The sequence below is a fragment of the Callionymus lyra genome, chromosome 10 (genome assembly GCF_982586985.1).
Source record: "Callionymus lyra chromosome 10, fCalLyr1.hap1.1, whole genome shotgun sequence".
NCBI lineage: Eukaryota > Metazoa > Chordata > Actinopteri > Syngnathiformes > Callionymidae > Callionymus > Callionymus lyra.
Window position 1 is genome coordinate 22599718 of NC_141827.1, and position 23723 is coordinate 22623440.

A 23723-nucleotide genomic window follows, 5' to 3' on the forward strand; every position below is an offset into this window, starting at 1 on the left:
GACAAATCAAACACTAATGTGTTGATTAAGGTGTGTATTAAATTGATCTTGGACCTCTGTTTTATTCATACGTACGTGTTTGTTTGTACAAAACTCTCATTTAGTTTATAAAACATGCTTAAGCCCCGCCCATTGAAAATACAGTTTTTCCGGAAATCAATTCTTCATCATTAATCCAGGGAAGTCTCCACCTTGTTGTATAAACAAAGCGGAGCGTGATTGCCGCTGGCTGGAGGACGAGTGAAGCCATTATTACAATATAATGGACGCCGCTCTCATAACATCTAGTTCGCAGAGATTTCAGAGAGGGGAGGACTTTATAAAGGGATAACTTCTAAACATATGTATTCACTTGTAAAAACAACAAACAACATGTACAGTGTGTACTCGAGTGCGTCTCTAAACAAACACATGCCTTCTTTGTGCAGGGTTTAATGATGCGTTTGTATTTGTTCAACTTTCATATCAGTGTTTCTTGTTGTTCCGGCTAATGAGTCTGTAGTTTCCGAGGAGCACACAAACAGCATGTACACGAGAGCAGTGACCCGTTAGCGCCTCTTCCTCCTGGTATCATTAAAGGCTACTGTAGATGATATCACGTGCCTGATTTAACTCATCTTTCAAATAGCCTGCCTCAGAATGCCAGTGATTTTGATGAAGTGTTGGAGCAGCCTAGGTCGATAAAACACGACCAACAGTCGTCGGACACCTACTGGACCGTGCATGTTCTGAAAGTGACACACTCGGGCTAGAGCAGGATCATTAATAAAACGAATGGAAATGTGTCTAATGAGCGTGAAAACTTCCAGGCTTTAATTGTTTGTCAATTTAACAAGATTTAATTACAAGCTATGGGAGAGGTCGTTCATTGATCTTCTTTGTGGAAGCAGGGATGAAGCGAGGGGGATTTGCTTGACCCGAATTCCATTTCATTTTTCCGTTTCGTATTAACGTAGCATTGGAATATATTGTTGCTCTGTCAGGAAGGTCTGTGTCAACCTTTTTAATAATCACTTTTATCAAAACATTTTTTTAACCAATTTTGGGTTCATTCTTTAAGTAGGATTTATGCCCCAGCACCCACTCAAAAGTACTGGTTTAGTAGCAATATGAGATACGATCTTAACAATATTAACTTTTCATGTTTTTTTGTGTGGAATATTTAAGCAATTTGATGACGCATAGAACTTTTGTTACTAGTGGTGGGTTGATGAAGCTTCATGAAACAGTTAATGAGGTATCATGATACGAGTGTCGTCATTTTGAAAGGCCACTAGATGTCAATCTTAGTTCAAAGATAATGCCAGGTTTCATTGAAACATTAGATCAGAGCCAAAAATTATAAGGAGAGAGTGCCACCTAGTGGCCTTTCAAAATGAAGACACTGTATCATGATACCTCCTCGTGCAAGGGCTGACTACTGCCTAGGAGTCTGTAAAAGGTGGAACTAAAGTTGTCAACGATGTTTAGTTAGATGAAGAAAAGCTACAGCACTTTGTTATTTAAGAGATCAAACCATTGTTGTCTAACTTGCCCTTGAAACACTTGGATTCCCACAACCTGATGTGTGAAAGGAAGCAGCAAGAAAACACATGGGAGACCAAATTGATGCAACATACTTAACAGAAGAGACACACATTACTCCTCCTGAGTCACAGATTCAAACCAACGTCCAATAAATATGATGTGTTACAGCTACTGTTAAATCAACAGCCTGCATTCTTATATGAGCTTTGTCAGATGAATATTTCCAAGTCGATCTGCATATAAACTTTAACGCTCGTTTCCACCGCGACATAATGAGCAAAACACCAAATCATCTTTAGGACGAGAAGTTTATGACAAAATATGATCACAGTCTGGAAAATATATTTGGAGAGATAAAATGTCAGACCGCACAGAAACAACCGTGAATTCAACCAAACGGATAAGTATTGACTCTTCACACCTCTTCGTGTTTGGAGGATAAATCATTCAAGACTATGGTTGGAATTGATTGTGGGTTTGCAGACAGGAGAGGGGGCGAAGCAAGAGCACACACAGGAAAACATAAAAAAGTGAAGTGCAGCCAAACTCTTTGTAGAAAAAAGAGAATCTGAGATTGTGGAAATTATTATTTATATTTGTCACTTGTCAAGATAGAGATCCGATGCACAACATCCTTGCTTTTTCAATTGTGTTGTGTAGGGGAGTTCTGGAACTTTACTGCCACCGGCAGTAATAATAATAATATAATAATGTTATAATAATAACAATGATAATAATAATAATAATAAAAATGATAAGAATAATAATAATAATAACAATAATACATTTTATTTCTAGGCGCCTCTCTTGGAAATAAACGTCACCTAACATAAAACCCAAACAGCAAGCATAAAAACACATTTAAAACATAAATATACATTAGGTGCCATAAACAAATTTAAATAAATGTGTTTTAAGATCTGATTTAAATTATAAGAGATATTGGCATTAAAATAAATACTAAAAATAGAAAATTAAAAAAAATGTGGCTAGGAATCACAATAGGGATAGAAATGAGTGAAACTTCATCAATTAAATCAACTTCATGATTGTTAGTTATTCGTACAAAACTACTGCAACTATAGCTTGAAACTCTTCCAGATATATTTTGAAACAATGATTTATGAGTTCTATTGCTGCAGCAGGAAAGACTCTAAAACAAAACAAAAAATGCTTGTTAAGCACAGCTGTACTTGGTGAACAACACAGTCGGGACCCCAGGAGACCCTCCGTGAAGCACCCAGCACAAATCCCATGAAGCCTCTCCACCTCCCAATCTGTGTATTATTTTTAAAAACGTTCCTCAGAGGGAGCTTTGCGCCCTATCCCATCAGACAGAAGCCTATTTATATACAACTCGGGCCAGTTACTGTCCTTCCTCTGAGCCGTGGCTGGAGGTGCCTCCTCTCTTACAGTCCTGTAACAGTCCCATCTTATCTCTAAATCAATCGGGTAACTTCATGTCTTCAGGTGACTTGCAACGGGCTCCCGGTGGGGATGAGAAATCATCTGCAGAGATACGATATGATCCCGAGACACAAAAACACACACAGACATAAACAGCTTCAGCGGGAATAGTGGAGAAGCCTCGTGTATCTGTGGGTATTAACAGATCAGCGCTCAACAGCAGCCCGCCTGCTTGAAAGTCTTTTCCTGAGGTAGTGTTTCAGAAGCCTGCTGCAGAGAAGGATAAACGTGGAGCAATCCCCCCGGCCCGGCGCCTCCTCGGCTCCACTCAAGCTTTCGTTTTTCTGCCCCCACCCCTTCCTGTGCGCCAATGCTCACTTATCCCTCCTTTCACATCCACCTCTTATTATTTCCACTCCCTCTTTTTTTGTCCGTGCCTCACTCCATCTCAGAGTGACTGTCTGCGTTGTCACCTCATTCCCTCTGGTCCTTCACATAATTCCCCTTTTTTCATGTCTCCTTATCCCAGTCTACTTCTTTCTCCTCCTCCATCATTTCACTGCATTTGTTCAGACTTCATTCTCACTCCCTTTTCCCCACACTAGAGGAGGAAATGATGGTCATGTAAGGTAACTCGAGGATCTCTGGAAAAAAAAAAGAGGCTCATCCTTGTCTCCATGGTCTCCAAATGTATGACTACCTGGCTTGTGTATCACCAAGGCAACAGGTTTGAGGTAATAAGTAGGGGATATTAAGTCGTGGCAATGAAATATGCAGAGAATAAGATAAAAATCAACTTTAATCCATCAGACTGCTCAAAATACAAGCCTTTTGATTTATTTATTTTTGTTTTTCAATGTCCAGAACACAGGTGAGAGCCATTTGTCAACTGTCATCTCAATAGATACAATTCATGCTACTGCTGTATAGCTTCAGACCTTCAAAGCAGAACATGTATCCCCTTTCTACTGAAGTCCCACAACAGTCTGTGCATGACAACTACTTGTTATTACATGGATACGTTATTTATTTCAATACGAAGATGACACACAAATCCAGTTCTTCATTTAAGAAGTTTGTCCTTATGGATGGACAATTCCATGAAGGGATGGTTGTTACTTGTCATGCTACCATTATTGTACATGCAACCACCATCCATAGCAAAATATTTAGAAACAAAACGTTCCATTTCAGATAACTTCGATAGTTTTAATAACAAACTCACATATTGGCACAAAGTCTCTAAAAAGTTGGAAAACACAAACATACAAAATACCATCATCGGCATAGAATCAAACTTACAAACATTTTGTTGTAACCGGTCCAGAGCTGTTGCTGATTCAGCATTATGGTGACATTTTTTTTAAATCTTTTGTATGTTTTTTGCAGCTATATAATCCTTAAATGTAACCGGTCTATGGGTCAAAAAAGGCTGGGGACCCCTGGCCTATAAGACCAGGACATGCTGCCTTTGTTAATGATCTCTGAAGGCCTTTTCGTAGGAGCAGGGAGAAAATCCTCCAATTATCCCTGATTTTTTTCTATTCTTTTAGAATAGAAATAGAAATATTCTATTTATGTTTTTCTATTATTCCATTATTTTTCTTGATGTATTTCTGCATTGGGGCCGATTAATGTTCTTTTTCTGTATGCATTTTTGTATTTCAGGGGTCATTTTTTGCCTTCTTTGTTTGCTTTGTTAGCTTTGCAAGGGGTTTTAAAAAATTTACTTTTACCGATTTACTTATTACAATGTAATGATCAGGATTGTCCAGAAATGGAACAAGGTTGAAGTAGTGGTGATGTTATTCACTTGTATGCTTCGCTGCTAACACGAGCAGCCCCAGTAACTTGAAGATCCCGGTATACCTGACAGAATATGCTGTTTGATTAGGTTTTTATTTATTCCTAAACCATAGAAGTTTGTTTTAATTAATTTAATTGTGTGAAAAAAGCTCTTTCGCAGTGGAATGCAAGGCCAATGTTTTTCTAGCACTCAACTTTAATAAAGATGTCAACACATGCGTTAATTATAACTTCCCAACTTAGAGTCAGACAACTTTAGCTGTAAGACTAAAGAGCTAAATCACATCACACATTAAGCAAGTGTTGCATCAATATAATTAAAATCCAATTCTTCAGTTCGCACGGTTTAGAGATCAATCTAAACTCAATTAGTCAGGGGCAGAAATGATTAGACGCCTCATTTTTTAAAGAGCATTGATGAAGGATTTTCATTTCAATTTAGATTTTAAACTATTGAATCAAGTATGATATCTATTCACGATGGTTTGAGTTCAGGAAAACAATTATATTTAGAAGCCCGCGAGAATGCAAAATCAGAAGAATGACTCGCACTGTTCCCCGCTTGAAAACAAGTTCAGAAAAAGAATAGCGATTTTTGGCTTGCTCAAGCTTAAACAAAGCAACCATGAGCTGAAATGAGCTCTGAAAAGATTGAGGGAGTGAAGCAGAGGGGAGCTATAAATGAGTGGAAGCATAACTTTTTCGCCCGTGGTGATTCCTGCGCCTGTGTGGAAAAAAAAAGAGCTAAATAAAGTGAAGGAAACATGAAGGGAAGCATTTCAGCTGTTTAGCTCGGCAGCCAGACAAACATGCAGATGTACTGAGAGGCAGAACAGGGAGGGGAAAGTGGGCTGAATCCAAATTAAGCTGATCGGAGCTCAGTGTGAGTTAATCTAGTTATGTGGATAAAGGACTTCCCTATGGCTAAAAACAAAGTGAGATATGACTCAGTGACTGTGTGTCTGTCAGTTCTGCGTGTGCGACCGTCTACTTCCAAATGTAGATTGTTTGAATCCGTTTTTTTAAAAAAAGGCTTGCAGACTCATGTGTCTAGAAAGCTATTAAGCAGCAGTATGTATTTTTTTGTTGCCTCACTTACTTGCGCTCTCATTTGAAAGCAGAAGCGTCCTTCAGCCGGTTGGATCGAACAGCTGCTAAGTGCAGATGGTCCAGAGTAAAACTATACGGAAACATTAGGTATTTATTTAAACAAAAATGGATACAAAACATTAAAAGTCCACTCATTGATGTCAGTGATTATCCGTGTAGCAACAGGAGTAATTCAGGGTAATAAATATATATACAGTATATATATATATATATATATCTTGAGTACAATAGAGGTCCAAAACCTATTTGAAAGACACTCAAATCAACAAAGTTGCATTTCAAGACACATTTCTTTATTCATAGTTGACCTAAGAGTAAGACTTTGTCGTTTTCATTCAAGCATTCAGTATATATATGTTAATCTAACAAAATGGAGCCTCTGATTCAGTTCACAATACAGAACCTTATAAACAAATATACTCACAATAATCTCTCACAAACTTTTACATTCATTTTTTTAAAGAGTTGTAGCCACAGGGTCTCTGGGCTCTCCCTTAGAGAAAGGTCCATCTGGAAGGGTCGTGGAGTAGAGGAGTTCAAGGCATGTCCTGTCACTAGTGATGGGTTGTTGACGCTTCATGACACAGTATCCTTGGAGATGTTAATCTCTTCTGTATAATCTCTGAATTATTTTTCTATAGAACCTCACATCACTTTTACACGGAAGGCTCCACAAACTGAGCTGTATGAAATAGGACACTGCCTCTTAAACTTCATCATGACCCATCGCTTGGAGATCACAAGAAAGAGCCAGAAAACACTGGACAGTATATGTGTCTTAGCTGGCCTGGGAACACCACCTAGTCCCCTGGTAAAACATGGAAGAAGTAGCCAGGAAGAAAGAAAACTTTTGCTTCCTAAATCCGGCTAAGCAGAGGAAGAAACTGTGTGTGTTGGCGTTTCATCTCAAGTTTGCAGTAAAGCATATTTGTATTATTGCATAAGCATGTGTTATAAACAAAAATATTTCTTGTCCGTGTGAAACTATGCTTTAAACCCAAAAAACATAGGTTTGGAGTCGGAGCAAACAAGATTCTGGTGAAATTAAGCCAACAAAACTGCTTCTTAAGACTCCTTAGGGTCTTTTAAACATTGTCGCTCTCATAAACGTATCTCTTCAAACAGTCACTGGAAAGCAAAACAAACAGCGGAGTCACCAATTAGCAACCTTTTCCTCCGTCTCTCTCATCAAGCAATCGTCTCAAAGAGACATCAAAGGTTATTAACTGCAGAGGATTACTATCAAGAACCAAGAGAGCTAAGCATTTGAAACACACCAAAAGAGAAAGCGAGAGAGTAACTCATTCCCTGCATATCAAACAGAATGAAGAAAGAGGAGGGGCCACTAGCAAAGAGGCGAGAGATTCAAGTTTAACTTCAAACATGCCAATGATTTTCATAAAAGTCTCCCAGCACACTATGGAGCAATGAAAAAGCATTATTTACAAGCAAAGAACAGCACAGTCTGAGAGATGGTAAGAGAAAGAACAATTTCCTTAGCCGTTCCCGGGTCGGCACATGGCGCGCCGGTGCAGAGCAGAGGAATAAACCATGAGTCAACCCGCAGAATCCAGAGGTAGAGATAGAATCTGTCTTTAAGATAACACAATCAAGAGAAGGGGAAGGTTTCTGTTGGCGGCTGCGGGTTATTCGTATCTGTTTGTGGAGTCACAGTGAAGTGAAGACCTGTTAAATTGGTCTGTAATACAGTTAACGCCACCGACTGGAAGCAAAACTGCTTATTTAAACCTGAAGTCGAATGTCGGAGCAGGAGCCGGCGATAAAGCGTCGAGCTAAATATGCTTCTAGCTGATAGAAACGCCAGGGAAGTCACTCTTGCTGTGCGGTTGAGACAAGTTGAAAAAAATGTGTCAAATTGGAAATAGATCAGGTAAAGTCAGAAGTCAAAAAGTTTGGCGTTTAGTTTTGTCAAAAGTTTCTCAGTTGTTTTCATCTTACATTTTAAATAGTTTAAAAGCTAATAAAATGAACTGGGTAAAAAATATTTGTCTCTCTGTCCTCGAAAACACCGGCCACCTGTGTGTGTCGGCCATGTCCATAACCTTCTCCCTGTTCCTTCTTTTTGTATGATGTCAAAATAATTTTTCAGTTGTAATTGAGTGTTTGACTATATTTATCTCTCTTTGTCTGTGTCCTTCGCGCTTCTATCCCTCTAAAATAAAGTTTGGGCACTGGGTCTAAAAGCTACAGAAACGGATTTCTCGTGGGATTGTGAGGCAAGTGATGTGATTATAGAGCATGGCAGGAGTACAAAGTAGGAATTCTGAAAATCACCACTTCAATTAAGAAAATGACTCGTGGATCAACGAGGGAATAATAAAAGAACAAGACACAAGCAAATGTCTCGCTTATCCTCAATTAATCCTTGCTTTTGTCTGCTTGTTCTCTAACGTCTGTAGACCTTGAACCATTTTCCCCAACTACCTCAGGAGATTTGTGCATCAGCAGCTCCACTAAAATGACTTTCACTTAAATAATAATGTATCGGCGAGTCTCACATCTCAAGCTTTAAAAAATATGAAAGAGTATTTATCTCACCGGAACATTGGAAAGGATAATTAAAAGTTAATATACTCCCTCAGCCATGTTTAAAACATTTCCATTATGAGACTAATATACCTGACTCCACAGCAAAACAATGCAAGAGAACGTTTAATCCTGGATCACTGAACAACCGCAACACGACGTAAAGAACATTCTCACACAAAGCTCAGGTTACTTACAGACATTAGAAAGCAAAAAATTGGATTTAATTTAGATTTAAAGCTTGTTTTTTTATCTTGTAACTAGTGATGTAAATGAGGCTTCATGAAACAGCATTGTATCATTATACAATGTCTTCATTTTGAAAGGCCACTAGATGGCACTCTCTGCTTTAAAATCTTCAACTCAGATCTACTAAATGACTGAATTAATGTATCACTTTCAAACTGAGAGTGCTATCTGGTGGTGTATCCAAATGATAGACCCCTAAAGCGACACTACCTTTAAAATTAGAAGTGATATCGCAAAGTTTTTGGACAAAATGTATGGATATTTTCTTAAATCACTGACAAATACTTAAAATGTTTAAATACACTCAGTCCAAAATGAATCATGCAAATAGTCATACAACAGCAGCCATAGTTAATGAACGTAAATGTTCCCTCAGTCTCCAATATGCTTCATCGTAAACCCCAAGTGTCAAACTCTAGTCAATTCATTTTATTTAGTTCACAAAAGTTGTAGTTTCTTAAATTTTACTAGAAAGCAGTTATTATAAAGCATATTTTATCAATTTTTTATCAATATCCCCCAAATAAATTATGCGAATTTGGAGTGGCATTGAAACTCTATAGCTATTCATGCAACCAAGTGATCTCAAAGACAGCGAACTGTGAGTCTGCCACATTCAGGCCAAGTGTCTTTTTCTCTGGTCCCATTTTGAAAATACGTTATAGATGCTAGTAAGTCCAAGGGAATTCGGATCATCCTCTTCTATTTTCCTGGCTCCACAGGGATTTAATTCTCCTTACAAATGACCCCCTAACCACTTTCAAGTGTTTCTTCCTGCAGTCTCTCTTGACACACCAAGTTATCCGCCTTATATTAATCCTGACAAAAACACCAGATGAGGCTCGTCTCGGAACCCCACAGGGATAGTTTAGGGGCTTACGTTTTGTCTGGTCTGTTGTTATGCAAGCAGAGTCGGGTGTGCTGCTCTTGGTAGGGTGAAAAATCAGATGCATCCTGGTTTGGATTTTTCCTGCCAATGAATTGACAGCTCAACTCCAAACATTAAAATATGGAACCATTTTTTCTCATAAATCGTCATTGTTAGCTTTGGAAAAACAAAATTGATTTACACTTTCATTGCAACTTATAGAGTGAAAATAAATTAAATGTTGCTGTAGCTGTAAATACAGTCACATTAAAATGCATATTAACATTTACTTTAACCTCTCAGGCAGGGCGGGCTTCTGTCCGTAGAGCTGCCATTGCAAACCAACATGATCTACGTGATGCTTTTAGTCAAATATGAGACTAAATGACACCGTTATGTGATGCTTTTACGATGAGAGTGGCATTTGGGGACACAACCATCACTGTAAATTACAGTCAAATTTGACAGCATAACGGCTCAATGGCATTAAGTGTTTTCTCCCAGATGGATATAATTTATTTTGAACTCAAAGAAAAAAATAAATAAGAAGACAATTCCTGCAAACGGCTGACAGGACTTTGCCAGAGGTTTCAAAAGAGATTAACCCTGAGCGTCATACCAGAAAATAAACCCCAGTGATTAACAATAAAAGAAATAATTGAGGTTTTTGTCTGAAGAACAAAGAATAAGAAAAGGGTTTGAAAGATCACATGAATTAAACAATTTTCACACCGAAAATAAAAGGATTACCCATTTAATTAACAAAATAGGTATTTTACCATTTTTTTGTTGATCAAAAAGTAATTAAAATATGAAGAAATAAGAAAAAAAAAAGGTTTCTGGTATTAAAAGTGATGAGGTGAGATTATATAAACTAGACTAAATATAATTTTGATGTAATGTAAATAGTTGTGATATTCTTTTTCTTGTTGTACTTTTTATTACACCATTTTCGTCTTTATCGTCATTGCCATTTATCCTCACCTACTATACTATAACAAGTGATTAAATCAGACTCTTCTAAAAGCAGAGAGACGGAACTCTGCGGTGAAGGATGTGACTACTGGGGTGGTTCACTGTTGATGAGACAACAATTGTGGTTCAATTTTGGGGCTGATGGTCTGGAAAATAAATCACATCTTAAAAGCCTCTTTGAACGACAACGTCAAACACCAAGTCTACCTCAGTCCATGTCAGAAATGTGATGGCGGTTTTATTGTCAGAGAGAATATCCTGCCCCTGCTTTTTCTCCCTCTCTTTCTCTCTTTCTCCTTTTGTCTACGGCCGCCTTCTACGCCTCAGAAAACTCAAGACTGTACAGAGAATTGGCCACAAACTACTTTGTGGAAATGGCTGAATGACAATAGGGCAGTTAAAGCCACTTGGCCGTACTAATGCTCATCCTATTGACATTATTGATTTCCCATCCAGCCGGAACGCGTCATGGTTTTGGGAAGAAAGAGAAGCTGTCTCAGCACCGGCATAGTAGGAACACAAACACTTGAATATAAATATCTAGTGTCCAAAAGAAGAAGTGATTTAAATCCAACTTCTTCTTCAGAGAGGCAAGTATTTTTTTCTTCTGTCAGACTGCTTCCCTTTTTTCCCCCACAACCACTTTGTTCTTGACACCCAGAGGCTCTGACCTTGTGTACTGTCCTCTAACTAACTGGCCACTCGGCTCAATTTTCCCACTTAATGAGAGTGTCACTTGTCCACCAGCACCATTAGTTCCTGACCACAACTCCTATTCAATGGAAGTGGTGTCGCCTGGGTTCAGGGTTAAGTATTGACGGAATCAACAGACAACATCTCATCGATTTTTACAGTTCAAAGACAAAACAACAAATGCGTAACAAAGGCAACTTTGCTTGATAGGTGGCTCCTCAACTTAGTAAAGAAACATATTGTCTTGTGTGCAATATGTTATGTCTATGGATAGATGATGCAGAATAATACGAATAATACATAATTGCACGAAGAAACCATTTTTCTTTTTAGTTTCTTGTTAATTATAATGGCCGATACAACTATAACATCCAATATAATGACAGGCAACACAGAAGAGGCAAATTCGAGTTTAATTTAAGAGATGATATCAATAGCTATGACCTTGCACTGAGGGAAAAAGTGCTTGTTGACATTCCATGGTTTTGTGGTAATTACAAACCGGTCAAAACATGACTTTTAAAAAATGCATTTCTTTGATTCAGGTCATTATTGACTCTGACAATTCTCAACAGTCAACTAGGTATTTTCAAATTAATATTTGAATGTGCCTCTTTGAAATTTTTTTTTTTTTAAATCACTGGCTAGGAAGAAGGATAGCAAATGAATGAAAACAGTGGATAAAGGTTCAAGATACTAAACAATTGTACTTTAACCATTTTCAGATTAATTTCTATATCGACTTTTTTACGATAATCTTCTCCCTTCATTGTGCTGCCTTTCCTCTTGAACCGATTCAGTTGAGGATGTATAAATATATATATAGACATATATGGAAACCTCTGAAATATCAGGGGTACAGACAAGACTCACTGAAGGGGTTTTGGAAGAGTTTTACATGCACAGGATCTTGTCATGTCTTGTGATTTAACTGTGACACACTTCCTGTTGCAGCAACAGCTGCAGCTCTTCAGTAATTACTCCATCAGCTGAAGAGTATAAAGCCACGCCCTTCCCAGCAGCAGGCGCCAGATTATAATCGACCATACATGTCATGCTTGTATTCCCCTCTCGTTCAACTTTCTGGATTTCTTATTTTTGTTGTTATTCGTTCACCTAGTGCCAGTGCCTGCTTTTTGCTGTGTTTTATTAGCATGTGTCACTCTTCTTTAGTTTGTTCTCCGCCCGGTTCGTGGTGCGCTTTAAGTTGGACTGTGATATGAACCCTGACAATTCTGAACCATTATTCATGGGACTCTTGTTGTAAATGAATACAAAATAATAAAATAAATGTATCTAAATTAACCTGTACTAAAACCGTTATCCGTTATTCCCTGTTGATTGGTGAGTCCACTCCTCATTTGGGTCCGCCTCATTCCACTAATATATAATAATGTTTTATATAATCATGTCATTTTCATTTTGGCTGTGTGTTGGAAAGGTGAACAGAATAGTGACCAGGTCAAGATATAATTTCTATTTTTTATCATAGATGTCAACTGAAATAAAAAAAAAATAAAGATGGCAAAACAATCACACTGTTAAACTAAATGATACACGGGTTTGAAACTTTGAAAGTGGATGATTGGAAGCCACTTCCATCTAGGATCAAGCATCAGCATCTAGGGCAATTTGAAAAAACATCCATGTCAAATATCAAAAGGTTATTAACATTCATTGTTTTTTTTTTCCATTTCCATACTTCAACAATAAAGGATTGTCACGTCCCTGGAGAGGTGACCTGCTTATGTAGTGTGCGCCCCCTTAAACATCGCTGTCAGCCGTTCTCACCTGTCAGCACTCTGGTGCAAGAACACATAGGTGTGTGAACCACTGTGCGTCAAGTATCATCATTCATCTTTCCTTGTGTTCTTTTTTCTTAAACGTACCCAATGTTCCCTTAACTATTTCATTCTTAAATGATAAGACATTGTTGTATTTATAAACCACAGTCTTGTTGTGTTCAATTATTTCAACATTTACGATGACATGCATGTCACTCAAGGAAAAACCCACAGGAGGAAAAATATATACGACTCGACATGTAAAAATGATTTATGTTTTACAGAATTGATGGGACTCAAAAGCTTCATGTAGCAATATATCTTTTTTACAGGGTCCATTTTCAGATGGATGCAAATGCTTTTCTCTAGATGGTGCCAAATACAGTATTTTTAAAGATACTTACTTTTGCTTTAAAAATAAAATCAATCAATCGATACATTTTCTTATGAATACTATTATTAAAGTAAATATGTAGAATATGCAGGATGATTCTTATAACATAATAAACCATTTAAAAATAATATAAGTGTAACCTGAATGCTTCCTCATAATAAACCATTAGCTCAACCACATAAGTTAAAGCTGTGAAGATACTAATATGAAATAGGATAAAAAAGAGATTTTTTTTTTTTTTTTAATTATTTATTTATTTTTTGTTAATTAATTTAATTTAGTTTTTTCCTTAATTCCTTACAGGACTGATGGCATATTATATTTAGCTACTTTCTAAATGAATACATTGTTGTTGTTGTTTATTTTGTTGGTTTATAGATGAGCCCATCTGTAATTTGTTATTAATGGTAAATGTCAGTATTTATGTACTGCAGTGCTGATAGAATGTAGCACAAAAAAATAAAAAAGAAAGACATGTTTTTGATTCATTCTAATAGTGTTTTGTGGCTGTTTTGAATAAATGGCTCGCTACTTTTCTCTTTACTGACATACACTGGTGGAATAATAGAGATAAAGGTGAAAAGAAAAATGAAAACTATTATTGTAGGATGCAGCAAACAAGGATTAAGAGTAGGACTATGGAAAATGATTAATTAGTTGTTTAATTATAAAGTTAAAGTTTAAAAATAGAATTCTCAGTATCTTTAGTAATTATGAACATAATTATCTTCCAAAGAAAAATGACCAAACTTTAACTCCGTTGAAGAGACTTCTTCCCTCCTCGACGTCGGTAAGAGGAGATTTTTAAAAGTGCACCATTTATTTTTAAGATTGCAATGAGGCTCAACATATTATTTCCAGAGACCTATTATTTACCAGAAGTGGGATCTCATTATTAAGTAAAAGCTTATACTTGGGAAAAAATCCTCTGCATGAATAAACAGTACAAGGAAGTGTTCATTAATTCAGCAGGATTTATATCACAGAAAAATCAGGTGGATGAATGTTGGAATGGACAGAAAGGAGGGGAAAAAATGCAATTGAAACGGCAACTTCATGATCAGCACCTTGGACAGAGGCACTTCTTCATTATTATCATTATTATTATTATTATTATTTATTTATTCCTAAGATTTAAAATGTAATAGTCTCTATATATTATTTTTACAATGGCATTGTAGACATATAATTAGCATTTCGCAAACCCATATAAACAATATACCATATGGTTGGAAAAATAAACAAATATAAAACAACATAATACAAGAAAATGTATTATAAAGTTATGAAGACTTATAGAGACAGTGGGGAAAATATAATCTATGGAATTATCTTCTGTATTCATGAGCTCTCCACGACAAATAACATATACAAAGAAATAATCGAATTGACAAATGAACTTTGTAATTAAAAAAAGTGTCTACCTTCAATAACTTATTTTAATGAATGAAACAGAGCAACCATCACAAGTTTATGCCACTTGATACTCGTATCTAGTCATTAGCTCAGGGTCAGCAGAGTAGAAACTTCATGATGTATTTATTTGTTTTATTGTTTTGAAACTATGGCAGACATTATGAATCAATGGAAGGTACAATCACTTTAGCAGCTGCAGAACAATAAACTAACTCAGGGTGTCAAAATGTGAATTATTGCAGCTGCGGTTTTGTCCACCACATGTGCCCGAGCCGGCTGCTAACGACTCCAAAATCCAATGCACCACATTAAATTTATAAGATATTACAGCGTCACTCGGTATTGATGCACCAGGAGACAATTATCTTACTGCCTAACGCCTCACTGACTGATCAATACACAGAAAATTATTTTTCGTGTATTACTGAGGGGAACATGTGAAAAATGAAGCAGTTTCAGTCAATTGGGAATATTTTGCACAACATCCTCGGATTTATTAAATCATGCTGAATAAACACCTGTCACTTCTTATCACGTTTGTTTGAACTCAAAGTTAAGTGTGTAAAGATCTTAACTTTCTTATGGTTTCATTACTAAACCTAAAGCATAATCTGATTCAACAATCTTAATTTGGTTCTAAACAACAAGCGCATATGACATCAACACCTCAACACGTTTTTTAGACTTTGTAACGTCTATATATAAGTTTTTTGTTTTTTTTACTTTTATTTTTAAAAGTTTAAAAGAGTTTCCCTTTTCGTAATATTTCCTCTTTTTTTTCACTATCATGTGGTAAGTCAGAAGTATAAAATAATTACTTTAAGATAGTATAATGGTGTATTTAATTGGCACGTGAGTGTATAATCATTGTGAAAAAACAAAAATAGAATTAGAAAAACACAAGTTTAATTGAACCCTAATATTGGAGTCATACATAAATGTAATTTGCTGTTGGCTTAAATCAATATATATTACAATTTTATTATAAACAATTCAACACAACCTATAGTTGTAATTGAAGACAAATCAATCAAGAGTTCAGTTATGGTTCAGAGAAAACATTTTTATTACAATTCTTATAATTAAGAAAATGCCAGTATGTCGTCAAGATAAAAGCCAAGTTTGCGACAATATGCCATTTACATTTTTTTTTTTTTTTTAACGAAACAGCCTTGAAGGGACCACATAGCAAAACAAAAGTTAAGTTTCAAGAGGTCATGACCCCGTGAGACGCTAAAGGAAGATAATTGCCTTGAAATGCAGATGAGTGACACAACAACTTCTTTTTCATGAGAAACAGAACTAATCTGAAAGTGCCTTCAGGCTTCTGCTGTGTTCCCAGTCACACCGTGTCACAACCGGCTTCCTTTTTTATCATCCAATGTGTTCATTCAGTCATGGAAATATGACTAATTTTTTTGCATAATGAATAGAGATTTGATGTTCCATTTTGACAACGGTGGTTCTTATGTTAATTTATGTTAGGAGTTTTTCAACTCAGAATGCGTCACTGATTTGATGAAAAGTTTAATTCGATAGATGACAAGTACTCATAAACAAAAAAGAATCTGATACAGTTTTTTTTTTCCACTTTCAGTTGGCGCCCAATATGTTCCTTCAGATCAAGTCATAATTATAACTACACAGCGCTTTAAGTTACTGCAGTAATTATTGTTAAACTTCATCTCAAGTTGAATTACAGAGAGAATCAAACATTTTTTTTCTTAAATAACTCCTTCTTCACCCAAGTTCGTTTTTGTTGTTGTTGTTTTTCTGAAAGCACAGAAAGGAATCATAGTTATTGGTTCATTTCAATTTGTTTTCTATGATATGATTTTCATATTAGGAAATGGAGGAAATTCCACGTTTATTTGGATGTACAGAGGAAAAGCACTTGGATTAATCTGTATGCACAGATTCATACATCTGAATATTTATGTGGAATACCTTAATTCTAGCTATGGGTCTATGAAGCTTCATGAAGTTGTATCCTTATGTCATAGTTAAATCGAAGCCACTCTGTTTCAGATTGCTTTGATTTGTATTGAAATTATTTTTCAAAATAAGGGCGCAACCTACTGAATTCCCAAAAATATCGGGCGCTTAATGAGGCTTCTTTTACCCATTGGTACTTAAAAGTGCCTGTTGTCTCAGGAGGTTCCTTTACACTTGAACTGCTGCTACCACAATAAGTCTTCTCTCTTTTCGGTATTTACTCTCAAGTTAAAACTTCCCTCCATGTAACTTTTGTTTTTTAATTAATTAAAAAGAAGGTCAAGAGACTTTTTTCCATGTCGAATCAATTGCACATTAATGATTTGAATGCAAAGGATGTTTTTTTTTTTTTACACAGATTCGTCTTTGGTTTCGTTTTTTGCATGTAATGTTATTATCATTATTTTTTTCCACTGCCTGGAACTAAATCCAATTTTTTTTCTAACCTTCTGTTATTTTCGTCGCCATGCCTTGTAAATGCCAGCGGACAAAGTGATGAGGGTGAAAAATAAAAATTCATAAAAAACAACATGCATCAAGACAAGTGTAAACACTGCACCGGTTTCCTCTCTTCATTTGTCAGAAGTGAGATAACATCAAACATGAAGAGGTATCTCCTGTTTTTTTGCAAATTAACCACTCGGGAGTTCGAGTTTGACTCAAGCCAAACACACAGAGCAACATCATAAACACAAGTGACAACTGTTGTTGCACAGAAACGGAACGATATCTCCATCATTATAGATGTATTACCGTGAACAAGATCATCATGGTGATGAAGTCTTTCTGGTCCAGCTGTTTCTGAACTGTGCAGGGAGACGATGCCCCTCGTCTTCCTTCTCTATATATTCCCTGCTTACATTTGTCTCTTTTCACAGACTTGGCCAAGGGAGTGTTCAGTAGACAGTCTGTAGATGTGCGCTGATATGTCTGCCTTGCGGGCCCAGGGATGCGCAATTTGCTCACAACAAGGGTTCCCATGATAGCTCTCTGCTTTGAGTAGCTATTAATGTCCTTTCTTGCTCAGTGGCTTGTCAAATGCTTTAATCTTCCACTTGTACAGGAATGGGAAGAAGCAGGGAAGAGAACATGAGCGACTACAGGGAGGCACCGAGCTATGCTGTTGTTCTTATCAGTAAATTAGTTCCTTTTCAGATTTGAGTCTTTCTCCGAATAAAACTCGGTTCATGACAATTATTGGTGCTAGTTTGGATTACATTATTAACCTACATCTGTAATCTGGAATGAATCATCTTACTTTGAGAATGAATTCTATAAGTGACCATTTTTTTGTGAACAGAATAGTTTGTCGGGAGTGAAGTCCATTATGACCTAATAATGGGCACCATTCCTTCAGCCAGCTGTAATCACGCCCCGCTATGTTTATACAACAAATCTCTTGGAGGTGGCGACTTCCAGGATTGATGACGCGCGGTGAAAAACCTTGATGTTCACGACAAATCCCAATGGGTGGGCCTAAGATCATTTTCTAATGTATATATTTAAAAATGAAAAGAGAGTTTTGTACAATCAGACACAATAGAGATACAATGATACAATAGAGTTCCAACATCTATTTAAGACATACTTATGCATACATTAAATGGTCTTCAAGACAGGGATCAATAACATCATTCCAAGATGCATTTCATTGACAAGTACAAAATATAAAGCAATATTATTTAACCCCTTTAGCGCAACATTAAGGAATTATTCAAGGCCAGACCGGAAAAGTCTTTTTATAACCCATGAATTAGAATCTAAACTTTAAACTGTTCTCTAACCTGTATTAACCATGAAAAACATGTTTGATATTCTGTTGTATATTTCATAATTGTTGTACTGGGTACTTTACATATTATTTTAGAATAATAATTAATAATTGTAAGAGTCAATGCAGGCTCTATGATAACTGCTGGAGGACATTTGGTCAGAACAAAGACAACTTTTATACTAATAATATAATAATCGATTTGGAGATGAGGTTTTAAGGGTCTGTAGAAAGGAAGTTGGACTTTTCAAATGTAGCTCGCCAAAAAAATTTTGCAAGATCATCAAACGCACCATTACCTCACTGCTGAAGCCTTCTTCTTTTCTTTCGTTATCACCTAGAATTTCAAATGTTCCTGATGAATACGTGCAAAGATATTTCAGTTGATTTGAATGAGCCGAATACAGTCTTTAGAATGAATTATTCATTTAGTAGTTTAGGGAGAAACATGAATAAATGAGACTCAGAGTCAAGAACACTTTAATTTTCTTTTGTATTGGGAAATTACCCCAAGCATGTTAGTATCATTTTGGCTGTTCTAGACTGTAAGATGCTCAGTACTGCTAAAGGTTTATTGAAAAATATTTACACAATAGGGATGTGGTCTGGAGTAATGTAGTCTCAATACTAATTTGCAACGTAGAAAGTTTTACCTTCAATTTCCTGTAACGTTAATTTGTTTTGTTATTAACTAATTGTCAGTCATTAAACATGCTTTTGGTGTAATAAAAAAACTAAAATAAATCCGTAACATACAGGCCTAGTTAAGCGATTAACTGGGCGATATGTATGACTACTTAAATGTATATATTCCAAATTAAACTTAAGTGTTTAAGGACATTTTCTAAGTCAGAATTACGGCCATTAATTGGTTCCCTCATCTGTGATATTAACATGGTCTTTCTGGAGATGGTTGGTCACTGAGTTTTCGATGTCTATTTGATTTATAATCAATGTAGAGTTGGAACAAATGTTGAGTGGTTTCTTAAGTATCAAGCACCATTACACAACATCTACTGATGCAGGTGTTTGGGAATTTGATATAAACGTAAATGTTTTAGTTTTTTTTTGTTCATGGAGGACCAATCGGTTGAGGCCAGTCTTCCTGGAAAAAAAAAGTTTAGCAATTTGGATTGCATCACCACTTTTTGTTCTTTATTTGCCCCCACAACCTGCATCCGTCTGGGATAGTTGGCTGTCACTTGAGATTTTCTACAGTGATTCGCTACGGACTTCTGATGCCATCTTTGCCAACAGGAAACAAATTGGAAAGCTCTATGCTAGTCTGGTTCTTGGCTAAAGCAAAGATGAGTTGTGTCGCAATTTTTCTGCATATCCAACAAACCTCACTTCCTATAATTACCGATATTTTGATACAGCAATTTCAGAAACCGCAGTATCAATAACAATCTATTATTCTGTTTTCAACTTGCCTATCAGCAAAGACAATGAGGGTCTATTATCACCTCAAGTGGAAGCGATTTTCCAGCCATGCCTTGTTGAAATTCAGCAAACAGCTGCTTGTTCAATAAAGCATATTTATTAGATGCAACAAAGCTAATGTAGTGACAGGCTCAATGAAGTGACATTGCAGATGTGATGAAACGTTGAGTGTCCCTGGCAATCCTCCCAAAAAAGAATCCTTGACAAAGTGCACAGCGTAACATTTCCACATTTGAAACGATGGAACAAATTAAACCGTTGCATCACTCACTGCCTCTAAAATTAGGCATTTATCATTTGTGACATGCTTTCCAGAAATGTTTGATAATGAGAAGCTTAAGCGAAACAACTTCATCATGATACCACTAAAACTGATAAGACAAGAATTTAGTAGTCGAGAGGAATTAGTTCACATTTGTTTTTACATCCTGATGTTAAACTGTGTAAATCAGCAGAAATGTTTTATTTTTTTATTTTAAGCATTTAGTTTGACAGCAAAATAATTAAAAAAAAGTATTATATCAACCATGGACTTTCTTTGGTGGATGAACAAAATTCTTTTTTTTTTTTTTTTTTTTTACTCACTACTGTCAACTGCTGCCTGACTGATCTCATTTCTATACATATGGTTTATCAAAAGTTAATAAATGCACCATATTTTACAGATAAAGTAAATGTTGGACAATAATATTATATTTAAGACTTAACTCTTAATATTACGTTGGCCAAGGTAGAGGTATTTGCTCTCTGAGTGCTTTTCTAGTTCCTCATTTTACTTCTAAACTTTATTGTTTTAGGCTGGAATATCTTGAACTATTTTCCTGGTCAGGTGATATGTACCTGTATGATGGGTAGAACATATGAATGAATTGTATTTCCTGAATTGATTTCATTTCAGGATTCTGTATACCTCTTAAAATCTACTTTTTTAAATGTATTATTTTCATCTATATCTCTCGTGTTCCACCACCTGTTCTTTTAAAGTTTTCATCATAGCTGGTTTCCTTTTTAGTGTGATTTTGACCGGGAAATCTTTGAGATACACTTGCAAAGACCCACATATGCATACAATTGGGATTGACTTGTTGATAACTTGGTTTTAAATGGCACATATCAAGACTAAATACATCTACCAGTGCAGGTAGACCATTTAGAGAGTTGAAGATTTAAGATCATATTGATATCCCACAAATCACTTGTCAAACTAGAACGATCCAACAAAGCCATGTTGCATTTACTGTGACTAAACAATTATACATGAGCAAAACAACAAAAATAATGCCTTTTTTTATTGTTATGTTAATTTTCTAGTCATGAAGATTGAAATTGAGAAGCATTTTCTTTTTCGTTTGTGTTTCTTAATTTATCGAAGCAGCACTACACAAAAAGAGAAATTCAGTGTGGGGTATTTAGCACAGTGGTTCAATACGATTAGTCACCTTCTGGCTTAGAGCCAGAGTGTATCACACTGCCGTGCATGAGATGACAAGGGACTGCAGACAAACTCTCCAAAACAAAAAATTGTGAATTTAGAAATATATCCAATATTATTTCAAGACTAAAATCTGATTTGCGCTTCACTCAAAACAAATAAAGAACTACATGTAAAAAAGGTAAAACAAAATACTAAAATAGAATTATCACAATTTTACATAGGTGTTTAGGTTCATCTGTTATTTTTTAATTGGTCAAAATTAAACCAAGAAACAATCACCTGCTTGATAAGGTAGAATAAAAAGCAAAGAAAAGAGTCAAAGACAGCTGTGTAGTTGACATTAAAGGCCATTTACTAATTTTGTTGTCCCTGCTCCCTCTTTAGCTCTCTGATCTGACCCTCACCATCAACCCCACCCTCTCCTCCCACCTTAACCTGGACCTTGTATTTCCCAAGGGGCATTAAACTCACCGGCTTGTTTGATTTAGGCAGGTCGAGTGTCAGTGTTCACTACAAGCCCATGGTGAATCATGAATAATGGATCCGCCTTGGGTCTGCTCCCCCCCTGGGACTCCCAGCTGCCCCCTCCATCTCTACCTCCTGCTGTGACAGGAATAGTCAATGTCCCATTAACAAGCGCCGATTCATGAGGGTTTGCACTGCCAGCACACGCCTCACAGGGACATTAGAAAATAGAAGCTTATTATCCTATAGATATTCACAGATGATTTTTCACTGAGTTTTTATTATGAAAGTGAAAAACTAGACAATCTTACTAAACACGCAAAGGTGGCGTCTCATTGTTTAAGAGTTACAAAACCTTGATTATTAATTGGCTTAGAGGCGGAATATCAATTTTAATACAGAATAACTGGCCCTTTTTCAACTGGAAATGTTCTACTCTTATGTGGACTAAGGGTTGGAATTGTTTTCAGTGTAGTTTGTAGTGTCTTTTTTGGAGTTCTAGGCAGAAATGTACATTCAGTTTTAAACACATTTGTTTTCAGTCCTCCGGGTCACCTTGACCCTACAAACACATTTGTTTTCAGTCCTGCGGGTCACATTGACCCTACAAACACATTTGTTTTCAGTCCTGCGGGTCACCTTGACCCTACAAACACATTTGTTTTTGATCCTCCGGGTCACCTTGACCCTACAAACACATTTGTTTTTAGTCCTGCGGGTCACCTTGACCCTACAAACACATTTGTTTTCAGTCCTCCGGGTCGCCTTGATCCTACAAACACATTTGTTTTTAGTCCTGCGGGTCACCTTGACCCTACAAACACATTTGTTTTCATTCCTCCGGGTCACCTTGACCCTACAAACACATTTGTTTTTGATCCTCCGGGTCACCTTGACCCTACAAACACATTTATTTTTGATCCTCCGGGTCACCTTGACCCTACAAACACATTTGTTTTCAGTCCTCCGGGTCACCTTGACCCTACAAACACATTTGTTTTCGGTCCTCTGGACGGTCCTGAGGATTCGTCCTAAAAGCCCACGGGTCTTATGTTGGTTATATTGACCACATTTTTGTCAAAATGTTGTCTACATGCACACATGTAGATCAATAAAGTTTTACCTTACCTTACCTTACAAGGCACCTGAGAATTCGGGAGTTCAAACCTTGTTAACTTCTGTGTGGAATCATTTCTTTATCCTCTTCCCTACATTTACAGAGAACAAATATGCAATGGCTCTGCAGTTTATATTTCAGGAGAATGATTCATGATGAAATGTGAGGTTATTGCTCATAAGAAAGAGACAAAGGGGATATTTGTATTTCTGTTGAGAGTCACTGTTCGTCGTCACTATTAAAATGTTCTTCTTGTACAAAGCATCTATTCAAAGTGAAAGAAAAATATCTCCATTCATGACGCATTTGCTGGATACTTGTCCCCTTGCTAGACAGGTCATAATTATATAGACACAAGATCTCATGTAGCTTTCCCTCCCACCTGTTGGTCTCAAGAGATTTCCTGGTTTTGCACTGAAGGTCAAGAGTACTCTCTGGACTTGACCCAGTCTATCCACCTGATCTTAATGTCTTAAGGACTTCCAAACCACTTGACGAAAATGCCTGAGAATTTGAACCTAGACTACTGACTCAGTAGACCAGGCCAAGGTGGACAAAAGATGAAAATAAAAATATATCCAAGTGAACTAAACAATGTATACAACAAAAAACTGTCATTCATAAAAGCAACATGTTAATATACTGTATATATATATATATATATATAACCATACAGGGACAACAATACGATACGATATATTGTGATACTGTAGGAACAACA

General features: G+C 36.5%; 1 protein-coding gene across 1 annotated transcript in view; it reads right to left on the bottom strand.

The window, feature by feature from the left end:
- cdh22 (cadherin 22) overlaps positions 1-23723 on the bottom strand; it is a 186559-nt gene that overhangs the window by 135738 nt on the left and 27098 nt on the right. The gene's annotated exons all lie outside the window — the stretch shown is intronic.